A 13,255-nucleotide genomic window follows, 5' to 3' on the forward strand; every position below is an offset into this window, starting at 1 on the left:
TTCTATTTTTTTTTTTAATAAAACATTTGTCAAATTAGACCCCTGAATAGTATGCAAGGGTTCATGAATAATGAAATGTTAGGATAATTTTTGTATGTACTTAAGTTTCATTTTATTGTAATTATTTTAATTGGATATACATTCCCAACTTCAATGCAATACACATTTTTAAGATCATGTAAGGCACCTCATGTGTCACTCTCCAAACCCACAGACGAACACTGGAGGCGTTTAGGTGTGTTTGTGACTGCATGTGAAGAAGCCTCAGATTGGGAGAAGGTGGAGCCAGGAATAGAGTATTCTGAGAAACTGGATGCATATACTAGTCCATTAAATTGGACATGCAAAACCACATGTACACTTACAAGGACAGATCTGGAAGAATAAAGGTGCCATTTACTATGAACTGTAGAACTTATCCTGCCAAAGAGTTTAAATATGTTTAAATATGCTGCAGTATTGAGCCATGGAGCATGTAATGTCGCTACAGGAGGGATAGTAGCAATAATGAACAAGGTTTTTACAGCATATGGTTTTATTAATAATAAAATCATAACATGATAATAAATAATTTTTGTCTAACGTGTCAAATATGTGCAAAATATGATCCATACATATGGCCTAGGACCGGGGCGAGGACAGTTCCCGAGGCTGGAGTACCCTTTTCAACACGTTTGTATGGATTTCATTGAATTAAATAAAGGGGTCTCCCTGGTGATTAGTGATGTTTTACCAAATAAGTTGAAGTATTTCCATATGCACAGGCAGATGCACTCTCAACACTGGTGAATTAGATATTTCCTAGATTTGGAATTCCTGAAAAAATCTACAGTGATAATGGGACGCACTTTGTAAACAATATTATCTTGCTGATGGCAAAGAACTTGAAAATAGATCTCAGAAACCACTGTGCATATCATCCACAATCAGCAGGTTTGCTGGAGAGACAATGAAATAATTAGGTCAAGACTGAAGAAACTGGGAAGAATTGGGTTTACTGTTTACCACTAGTAGTCCTAGACATGCATATTACTCTTAACTAGCACAGGATTAACTCCATTTGAGATAATGTATAATGTATGACCATTTTTACTACCACAGAACTATTCACCGGACATGATGAAGAAAGAGAAGAAACCTTAGCAGGATACATGGTTAAAATGTTAACAAGTAGAGAGATCTCTTCTGTCTAGTCTGTTCTAGGGACAGACAGACAGCAGCCGTGGCATCCATTTAGATTACCAGGGTTTTGTAGGTTAAAAGGAACCAGCTGTGTCTTGTTAATCATTTTTCTTATTATCGTATTCCTAATTCTATGGGATTAAGCACAGATTGATAAAAAACTGAAAGATAATGCATTACAATGAATCACCCTCAGACCCTTGACACAGACCAAAAAGCCCATGTGTATTCTGAAAAGTACATATGTGAAACGTATGTTAATACAAGATTTCTGAAGAATCGCCGGTGTATCAGTTGGAATTTTGCTATAACGAATAGTAGTCCATAACAGGTTATAGTGATCGGAATAAATGACTGGAATGTATACAGCATGACAAAATAATAATTATCATTGTTTGACTATTCCTGATTTTCATTTATTATTATTTTTCATTTTATAAAATGTTCTATTTAATATCCATTTCATATTAATCATATTTTCATTTATTATTCATTATTCTTATTTTTATTTCATACATTTTTTGTTTGTGTATTCATTTTGTGTTTGCTAATCACACATATGTCCATTGCCATTCATTAGAATCAACTGTTCGGAGTGCGACCTTTGATACTGAGTGAGTGATTAAGCGGTCGGTTGCCAGGTAGAAATGGGGCCATAGGAGAATTTTCCCGTAAATACAGCAAATGGGGTTTTCGCTCCTATGCACTGCGAACAGTGGAAAGTTTTCAATGTTAATGATTTAAAATTATTCAATGTTAATTGTACAAGATGCAGAGTTTTTTGGTGTTTAATCCCTTTTTCCTCATAGCATAAACAGGAGGGAATGTTAAAAAAATTATATAGTTATACTATGAGAAAAGCTGCAAGAATAAGAGTTTCTGTGATGGGGGGAGGCCTCCTCCTGTCTTTTGGTTCTCATAATACTATGTAGCAAGCAAAAGTGTTTTGACGGTCTGAACTCATCTTCCCATAACATTAAATGGCTAGTAATGCCTTTTCCCATAACAATGAATGTCCCTTTCCCATAACATTGTGTGGCCAGCAAGCACAAACAATATAAATAGCAATAGTACCATTTTGTTAGTCAGACAACTCTGAGCCAGCTTCCTGACAGGTTGTGCGGACTTGTCTCTTTCTTGCAAGAAATAAATGTTTTGTGTTAATCGTATCCAGTGACTCTGAGCCTAATTTTGAGAGAATTTTTCTAACAGGGTTCCAATGCCTTTTGTCATCTTTCGGCCTGGTACAGTCAGTAAATGTTGCCACACACCAACATGGGCACACACAAGACCTTATTATCTCCCATGGACTCCCACTATCCATCACAGAAATAGGTGGCATTTGTATATCAGATCACCTCCCCATTATATTTGAATTCATAACCCCTTCCCCTCCAGCCAAATCTCACATTTCAGCCTCATATCATATCATATTGAGCATATCACCTCAACTACAGCTGAAGAGTTTGCTGCTGTTTTCATGACCAGTAGTTCCTGCCAGGCGACACTGACTGATCGAATGGCATACGTGGCCTATCATCAGAGGGTCCCAGCCAGCCCAACCGTGGGAATAGCGCGACGGGTTTCTCCAGCTCGCAGGCTCGTCAGACGAGGTCTGAATGCTTTTAATGGGCAGGATTTTGTAAATCCACTCTCCCTATCGGCACCAACCCATGGGTAGTGAGACCGAGACGCCCCATCTGCCCCAGCACAGTGAACACGGAGCCCACCACCGGGTATGCGCTTCATGCCGGGCGGGGTTTCGCGCTCCCTCTCACATGGCGGTGTGACCGGAAAGCATAGAGTTTCTCACAACCTGATCCAAGCAGATGACTTATGGCGGTCCTGCCCGGCAAAAAGCCTAGGGCACCCCGTTCAGCCAGCTGGCAGACCCGCCCCATCCACAGCAAGGTCCACCCCTGCGGAGGGGCTACCTGGTTGATCCTGTCAGTAGCATATGCTTGTCTCAAAGATTAAGCCATGCAAATCTAAGTACACACGGCTGGTACAGTGAAACTGCAAATGGCAATGGAATCAGTTATGCTTCCTTTGATCGCTCTACCGTTAACCTCTTTTTCAGAGAAACTTGAAAATGTGGCAATTCTAGAGCCAATACATGCAAATGTGCGCTGATCTCCGGGGATGCGTGCATTTTACCCATGCGGGGTGCCTCTCGGTGCAACTTTCGATGTTACTTTCTGTGCCTACCATGGTGACCACAGGTAACGGGGAATCAGGGTTTGATTCTGGAGAGGGAGCATGAGAAGCGGCTCCCACATCCAAGGATGGCAGCAGGCGTGCAAATTACCCACTGATAACAATACAGGACTCTTTCGAGGCCCAGAAATTGGAATGAGTATACTTTAAATCCTTTAACAAGGATCAACTGGAGGGCAAGTCTGGTGCCAGCAGCCACAGTAATTCCAGTTCCAACAGTGTATCTTAAAGTGGCTGCATTTAAAAAGCTCGTAGTTGGATCTCAGGATCGAGCTGACAGTTCGCCGCGAGGCGAGCTACCATCTGTCCCAGCCCCTGCCTCTCCTGCTCTTCCTCGATGCTCTTAGCTGAGTGTCCCGTGGGGTCTGAAGCGTTTTTATTTTGAAAAGATTAGAGTGTTCAAAGCAGGCCCGGTTGCCTGAATAGAATCGAATAGAATAGAATAGAATAATACTTTATTCATCTCCCACTGAGGTAAATTCAAATTTGTCAAGTAGCTCATGTCACGACCTGGCAAGACACAAGCGCAAGGATATTTGCAGACAGTAGATCTTTATTTAGGTCACTTAATAATCTCCAAGTCAGAGAGAAAATAACCGGCTATGAAAATCACACTTCTCCCAATATCTATGAAGTGAGAAGTGTGGCTATAAAATTTATCAAAATAATAATCACTCCACTCCACTTAAATAAACATGAAGGGAAATTGGGAACAGGTGAAAACACTTGGGGATCAGGGGAGCCAATCAGCCTGGTGACACAAGAGGAAGGGCAAGTGACCTGAAACGAGAGGAGAGTTAATCCTTCAAAATAAAACAGGAAATGACGAGACAAGACCAACTAAAAATCAAAAGACCTCACCTGTGTGACCCCTCAAAAAAATTATAGAAAAATTATAAATATTTACAATGATTGTATTTTAGACAACAACAATACTACTACTACTACTACTACTACTATCATTATTATAATAATAATCATTGACTACATAAATAAATAACTTTGAGAAGAACATGTCAGCAGCCACTGTTAAAAAGCCGTACGGCTGTGGGGACAAAGAACCTCCTGAATCTCTCAGTTCTGCAGTGCATTGAGATGAGCCTCTCACTGCAGCTGCTCCTCTATCCTGCCAGGATGCTGTGGAGAGGATGTTTATTATTCTCCAAAACAGAATATGATTTCCTCCTTATCCATTGCTCCACTACAGCACTGAGAGGGTCTAGCTTTCTGCCTGCAACACAACTAGCCTTTTTCACTAGTTTGTCCAGGTGCCTACAGTTTTTGTCTGAAGTGCAACTCCACCAGCAGACAACAGCATAGAACAGTGCGCTCTCAATGATAGTGTGACAAAACATGCATATCATATCACTACAGACATTGAAGGACCTGGGCCGTCTCAGGAAGAAGAGACGACTCTGGCCCCTCCTGTACACTGTTTCTATGTTGGCAGACCACTCCAGTTTATTATCCAGCACCACCCCCAGGTATCTGCAGGTCTGAACAGTCTTTTTTTCCCCTCCATCAATGCAGACTGACTGGTATGGAGTTTTAGATTTCCTGAAGTCCACCACCAGCTCTTTGGTCTTGGTAGTGTTCAGGAGCAAACAGTTCTTTTTGGTTCAGTCATGGACTCCACAAGGTCCCTGTACTCCTTTTCCTGTCCACCGCACACACATGCCACAAAACATCAAAACAGCCGTATCATCAGAATACTTCTGTATGTGGCAGAACTCTGAATTGTACCTGAAGTCCAATGCGTACAGGGTGAAAAGAAAAGGAGCCAAAACAGTACTCTGCAGAGCCCCAATACTGCACTCCAGTGACTTTTTTTTGTAACTATTCTTCCTCAATACTCCACCCACTCCTTAAAACCTGTGCTTCCTGGCTCCGCTTGACTTTTTCCCCATTGACAAACTGTCTGTAGGTATAGTGATAATGGAAACTTTGGCCATCGTGCCTTTTGGGGAAAGAAAAGTTCTCCTTAATAGGCAGTGTCCCTCTGATCACCTGCTCAGTCTTCTCTAAATCTGAGAGGAAAGACGACCGCTCAGCTGGGTCAACTGGTGGAGCTGATGATGATCCATGGTACGAAGGGGATGTTGTGGTGGAAGTTGCTGAGGAAGTGACCAATAAAAGACAATGATAAAAAAAGAGGGACCTATAAGGACATTAAATTACAGTTTTGTATATAATTATTAATCTTGAATGTTCTACAGTACAATGAGCAATTTTAAAGGGTGTTTTGCTGTTAACTTACGAGGTAGATCAGCTGTGGTTGCAGACACGGAGGGGACAGTGGGCACAGAGGATGGGGGTGTGAGACAGAGCTCTGTAGAGGATGGAGATGGACCTAAGATAAAATACATACATACAAATACACACATATTAATTAAACACTTTGACCAAATTAATTTCCCAGTAGGTGCAATTCTTATACTTAGAAATTTGACAGTCTTTCCCTCACCTGATGCATTACCCACAGTTGAGCCTGAGGATGTTGACTGGCACTGGGCTGATTCTCTGCCTCCAAAGTACTTTAACAGTGCTCCTGGGGAGGTTTCACATAACTTATGAGTTGATGTAAAATAGAATATGTTTATTTTATTCACATAAATTACCATGCTCTGCAGCAAACAATTTGTGCCAACAACATATCGCAAACTATAACTGGTAGCCTGATGCTAATTCAAGTTTGATATCAAAGGCAAAAATTTTGTTTTGTAGCCCCCCCCCAAAAAAAAATCTAAATCAACTCAAAGTTAAATCTCAGTATTACACAAATACAAACATGTTAGCAATATTAAGCTAGTTAAAAGATACATTTTTAAACTAGCTAGCTAGCTAATTTGCTATTAATGGACATTATACTACTAAGACATGCAAACATACCTTCATCTTGGCGTTTTTCTCCTCTTCCTCTGTCTTTTCTCTGCCCCTGAAGGATATGTCCTTTTTTGTGACATTGTTTTGCATTCACCTGTGCTTTTCAATGAGCAGGAGGCACACATTACCGGTGTAGTGGAGCTTTGACAAGAGACAGTAAGAATCACTTGACATAAAATTGTGTTTTTGTACAATAATATATATTTGATCATATAGAAATCATCACTCATTCATGCAAAAAATAAAATTTTGTCAATTGCTCTTGGGGGCCTCCTCGTAGCCATGGGGCCCTAAGCAGACATTTAGTTTGCTTATGCCTTGGGCCGGCTCTGCACTCACCCAGAAACACTCGCCCAAACCATAAGATTGTGACCATTCTTGTCAATGCAGAGGAGTGTAGGGCTGAATGATATGGTCGGGAGATTGGACTGAAGACAAGTTCAGTGCAATCTGTTGGTAATAGCTAGGATATATATTTTTTAATTGGCTCTATATGAATGAATTGGGTTATTTTGAAATTAATTAATTGGATTTCATTGGATTATGATTACAATTAATTTAATTCCAATTGGCTTGAATTGGACTATATTATTTAAGTGCCTTGAGATGACAATTGTTGTAATTTGGCGCTATATAAATAAAACTGAATTGAATTTAATTGAATTTAAAATGTAATTGCGATTTCTTTCTAAATATTGCGATTGCGATTTAATAAGCGATTATTTTTTAAGTCACTTGTCTTTTGTATTTTTCAACAAATATAGGGATTATATTTTTTATATATCTATTATATATCTATTTTTTTTTATATTTGTGTCATAGTAGACAAACTCAGTTGTTTTCAGCTCTGAAGTCACTCTTTGCTTGCATTTTTTATACAGCTCCGGTATAGCAACCTGGCTCAAATATGTTCGGGATGGCACGGTGTACTGCTTATCCAGTGTATTAATTAAGGCTGTAAACCCAGGCTTGGTCACCATGGTGATGGGCATGCCCCTTGCCAAAAACTCGTTATTGCTTGAGTAATTTCTCCATGCTGTTTTGACGAAATTTCATATGGAGTCACGCTTTCCAACATTTTCGGTGCTGATGTTTCTGCTGGTGGGTGCGCACCATGCTTTCACGACTCGTTGCTATTTTGACACGCACACGCTCTCTTTCACAAACACACATGCGAGATGCATGCGAGAAGTTAATGTCAATGTAACCTAAAGCAAAAGGCTTCAATGAAGATAAAGGAAAAACAAAATCCACAATCCAACAGTGCAAACCCAACAAAATACTTAGTAGTCTATCCATGGGTATTTATCTTTCCAGCTAGCTTGAAAAGTCTGACCTTTTTTCTGCCTAACATCTGCACTGCTACTTTATATTTTTGGTATTTTCTGTAACAAATTTGTCCATTTTGTTGGCTAAATCAACCAGCCCCGAAGCACCCACGGAATCGGCACCTATGCTGTCGGGTGTTGTATTGATGATGTGATACGCTGCTAATCGCCATTTGAGCCATGTAATTACCATATAAGGCTTTATAGTGTTTTTTTAATGTTGAAACAAGTTATTCGTGTTGCCTTGCGAGGTAGCAACAGTAGCAAGACATGTTTTGCACAATACCTGGTACTGTGCAGCATCCTTTTTTTTTAAAACTAAATAATTCACCACAACTGAAGTACTATTCCTCTGAGACTGTCACGGTTTATTTTCCATTTTACGTCTTGTCTCGTCATTTCCTGTTTATTTTGAAAGATCACTAATCTTGTCCTCTCGTTTCAGGTGACTTGCCCTTCCTCCCGTGTCAAGAGTCTGATTGTCTTCCCTGATTCCAAGTGTTTTCACCTGTTCCCCTTGGTCCCTCGTGTGTTCAAATAGTCTGCGTTTCCCTTGTCTTGTGCCAGTATGTTGTCTCTTTTCGAGCGTCATTACCAGCCACCTTGTCTTGCCTCCACAGTTTCCACGAGCCTGCAGCGAGCGACTCTCCTGAAGTGCGGTCTTGTGTTGTAATTTATCCTTGTACCATAGCCTTAGTTATTTATTGAACGGTAAGTTTCATAGCTTTGTTTTTCCTCCATTTTCACAGAGTGATTTTTCGTTCTTACTTGTTATAGTCGCCTCCGTTAAAGGAGAGCTTCAAGTTAAAGATAAAGTTTCATAGAGCCTCTGTTTTGAAAGAGTGCGCCTTTGTTTTATTCCGCCTCACTTTGAGAGCGTGACTTTGTTTTGTTAAGAGTTCATAGCTTTTGGTTTTCCTCCCGTTGTGGAGAGATTTTAAGTTTGTTAACTTTCATAGCCGGGCTCCTCCTCCCTCGTAGATACGGAGGAGAGCGCTTAGGCGTTTATAGCCCTTTTCGTTTGCGCTGCGGGAGATCGCCCTGCAGTGCCATGTTCTGTCTTGTGTTTGGTTATTTAAATAAACCACCTTGAAACCACGACCCTGCACCTGCGTCCTGAATCCCTCTCCGGTACTGACACAAAGTTTGGTAGACTTCCTCCCAGTCTGAGTCAAGGAATACTATCATTTTTACCCAAACCTTAAAAAGACTTATTAATCATTGAAAATGGATGCCCAATCTTTGTCCTTAATAACGATTACAAAATTTGTGATTTGATATTTGTGAAAAGACTCAGATCTGTTCTAGACTCAATAATTTGAGAAACACAATCTGGTTTCATGCAGAAAAGACAGATCTCAAGCAACATTTGTCAAGTTTTAGATCCTGGACAACTCGTATATTATCGCTGATGATATCTTTATTTTTTTCCTTGATTTCTATAAGGCCTTTGATTCTATAAATCTATATAATACTATTTCATACTCAGTTGTTTTGAGAAGTTTTTTTTTTTTTTTTCATGAAAATCTTGTACAATTACGTCAACTGTTCAATCAAATTCTACAATGGAACCGCATCAAGATTTGACCTTAAAAAAGGAATCAGACAGAGCTGTCCAATTCACCCTATTTATTTCTGTTAGCCACACAGGTTCTTGCTGATCATATCCTTAATAACAACATAAAAGGCATTTCTGTCAAGGACGGTGGTGAAGGTAGGACCCAGATGCAGTTTTTTTCAAAAGTAACAAGGTTTATTAATAAAAGGGGAGCAAGAACAAAAGGCACGGCAGTGCCGGATCTCAAAAATACCAAACTGTGAATTAACAAGACTATGAGGCCAAACCAGACTTAACTTCACCGTGACTGTGGCATGAAGGGTTAGTGAGGATTCTGCAATGAACGAAAGGAAACCAGGAGATTAAATGCTGTGGAGGGAGTGATTAGTGATGACGTGCAGCTGGTGACAATGAAACAGGTGACATGAATGAGACTAACGTGGCAGGGGAGAAACATGACAAGAACCTGAAAACATGAGAAAGAAAACTATTAAAACTGACAATTTCAGTTGCAGGATGAGAAATAATAATGAGCTAGTTAGCTGATGATACCACACTCTTTCTAAAAGATAGCAGTCAAATCTCTTCAGTTACTTAAAATCTTTTCCAGGGCTTCTGTCTTAATATCAACAAATGTGAGCTTTAACCAATCAAAGACCTGTGCTTCTACAGCCATCTGTAAATTGGATTACACTTGAGTGTAATCATTGCCAAAAATCAAATCGAAAGATGTTCACAAAATTTTGAGCCTATAGCTGATAAAACTAAAGATACTCTTCAATCAATTCAAGCATTACAGCTATTTTTGGTGCAGTCCTACAGGAAATAATACTGTGTTGTAATCTATCGTCCATCTAAGCAAAATAAGGAATTTATAATAGAGCTCTCAGACCTACTTGCTGATCTAATGTCAAAACATGACAGTCTGTTGATCTGTGGTGATTTTAATGTTCATGTCTGCTATCCTTCTAACCAACTCGGGATTGAGTTCCAAAGCCTTTTGTCATCTTTCGACCTGGTACAGTCAGTAAATGTTGCCACACACCAACATGGGCACACACTAGGGAGATAATTGACCTTATTATCTCCCATGGACTCCCACTATCCATCACAGAAATAGGTGGCATTTGTATATCAGATCACCTCCCCATTATATTTGAATTCATAACCCCTTCCCCTACAGCCAAATATCACATTTCAGCCTCACTACACTACATATCACCTCAACTACAGCTGAAGAGTTTGCTGCTGTTTTCATGACCAGTAGTTTTAACACCCATCATGAACTTTCCCTTCTCTGTGTACAGAGACATTTATTTCCTCCTTTCACTCCGCATGCTCAGGAATCTTGGACACTATTGCTCCATATCGGTCTATCTCTGCTAAACCTAAGCCTGACCCGTGGCTCAATGATGCCACCTTCGGTGTCGCTGCAGACAAACCGAACACAGGTGGAAGAAAGATAGGCTACATGTTTCACTTGGCATTCTGAGGGACAGTCTTAATGACTACCAAAAAACTGTTTAAGAGGCCAAATGTCAATATTTGTGAACTGTCATTTCCACCAGCTGTAATCACCCTCAGGTGTTATTTAATACTATTCAATCTATTACAAACTCATCCAATAATGTTCTGAAAAATGTGTCAGCGGCAACCTGCAATGAGTTTTTGCATTACTTTGTTGAAAAAGTAGCCTCTGTTAGACAGACTATTGGTAATGCAGCTATTGCTAGTGATGTGTGTCTTTCTGCCATCACTTCTGCTGTGTTTAATGTGTTTGAGCCAGTGTCTCTGTCCCTTCTGCTTGAGAAGTGGTCCAGGGAATAAGATCCACCAACTGCCCACTGTCCAAGTCTTCTCATATTTATCTGTAGTTGCCTCAGTTCAGGGTCTGTTCCAGAAGTATTCAAACATGCTGTGGTCAGACCTCGCCTAAAAAAAGCCAACCTCAATCCTGCAGTTCTGTCACACGTTTTAGAAAAAGTTGTTTACCTCCAGCTCCAATCATTTGTGGATGATAATAACATTCTTGAAAAGCATAAATCCAGTTTCAGAACTCGCCACAGTACTGAATCAGCACTACTTAAGGTGCATAATGACATTCTCACTTCCTTCGATGCCAAGAAACCTGTGATGCTTGTGTTGTTGGACCTAACCACAGCATTTTATACGTCTGGCCCAACATGTAGGGCTGCAAGGTTCGGTGCTGCAGTGGTTTAGGTCCTACCCCACAGGAAGAACATTCTCTGTGATGATTGGTGACCTCTCCTCCTCATCAGCTGCTCTGTTTTCTGGCGTTCCACAAGAGTCCATTTTGGGCCCTGTTTTGTTCTCATTATATCGCCTGCCATTAGGCTCAATATTCTAAAGCACAACATCTCCTTTCATCTGTATACAGATGATCTACCACTCTATCTGCCCATCATGTCAAACTCTCCAGATGCCATGGAGTCCATCCACAAATGTCTGAGACATTAAACTCTGGCTATCACAAAATTTTCTCTCCCTAAACGAAAACAAGACAGAATGTATGTTGTTTGGCTCATCAAACCCGCCTAGTACTACACCTGGTCTTGGTCCACTGGTACCCTACTGTAATAATGTTGTTAAAAATCTGGAAGTGATATTTGACTCCAGTCTTAAATTTGAACCACAAATTAATGCAGTAGTGAAGGCAAGCTTCTTTCAGCTTTGCCTCTTGCAAAAGTTAAGCCGTTTCTGAGCCGCTGTAACCTGGAAACAGTCATCCATGCCTTTATTAGCTCAAGGTTAGATCACTGTACATTGGACTTAGCCAACCATCTCTCCACCGCCTACAACTGGTACAAAATGCTGCTGCCAGGCTCCTAACTAACACTCGTAAACACGACCACATCACACCTGTACCTTACTCCCTCCACTGGCTACCTGTAAAATTTAGGATCCAGTTTAAAACCTTGTTATTTGTTTTCAACGCAGTTAATGGCCTTGCACCCCCCATCTTGTGTTATATGTAATCTACTTTTAAATCTACTTTTGGAATTGTGAAGCACTTTGGTCAATCTCTGGTTGTTGTAAGATGCTATATAAATAAATGTTGATTGATTGATTGATTTAAAGGGTTGGTCTTGATCTCAAACGCAGAAGGTATATCCCAATTAACTTATGCCGCTTAATCGTAATCTGAATAATCAGACACTTAAAACAATTGATTGCCTTTTGTTTGATTTTATTTGGAAGAATCATATTCACTATACAAAAAAAATTTGTTCAAAATTTGGAGGCCTAAACTTTTACTCTGTAATCATAGTGTTGATAAAATCCTGAAAAAACTCTTTGCATTTCATAAACAGGCATTACTGTCTTGGTCATTGATCTATAAGCACTATTTTTCCCCTTAGATTTTATATAATGGAACAACAAGTACATTCTTTATAAGAACAAATCTCTGTTCCTTCAAAACTGATTCAATGACCACATACTGCTGGTGGGTCAGCTCTTTAAGAATGACAGACTTCTGTTAAGATACGATGAGTTTAATGCAAAGATCAATGTTGCTGTTTCACCTAAAGAATATTCTATGGTCTTTGATGCTATTCGTGTCCACTTTGATGTGGTCGTCCTTTTCAGAACTGTGGGAAGAACGCTGAGATTCCTCTTTTATTGAATGTAACTGACACTCCAGTGGCTAAAATATGTTTCACTACTGGCCATAAGAACAATAACAGAGCGATTTGCGTTCCGTTTCAACTAGAAACAGTGTCTAGATCTTATATTCATTCTCATTGGAGTCAAATTTTTCTAAACAACAAAGTAAAAGAGTGTACTATAAAATGTTACATAAATTTTACCTCACTAATCAGTATCTAACCAGGTTTATTGAAAACAAGAATGCTAATTGCACATTTTGCAACACTCACCTTGAAACTGTCACTCACCTGTTGTTGTGCCTGGGTTTTTGGTTGTTTTTCTCCTGTGCATTTTCTTTTCATTTGTATCTCTCTCTCAGTGTTTAGTTTCACCTGGAGGTGGTCGAAGGGTGGCTCCACTGTTGTGTCCAGTAACACGCGGACAATGACTGTGTGCTCATGGCATCTTTATTGTTTGT

Source organism: Leuresthes tenuis, unplaced genomic scaffold (genome assembly GCF_036924035.1).
Source record: "Leuresthes tenuis unplaced genomic scaffold, fLeuTen1.0.hap1 SCAF_4, whole genome shotgun sequence".
NCBI lineage: Eukaryota > Metazoa > Chordata > Actinopteri > Atheriniformes > Atherinopsidae > Leuresthes > Leuresthes tenuis.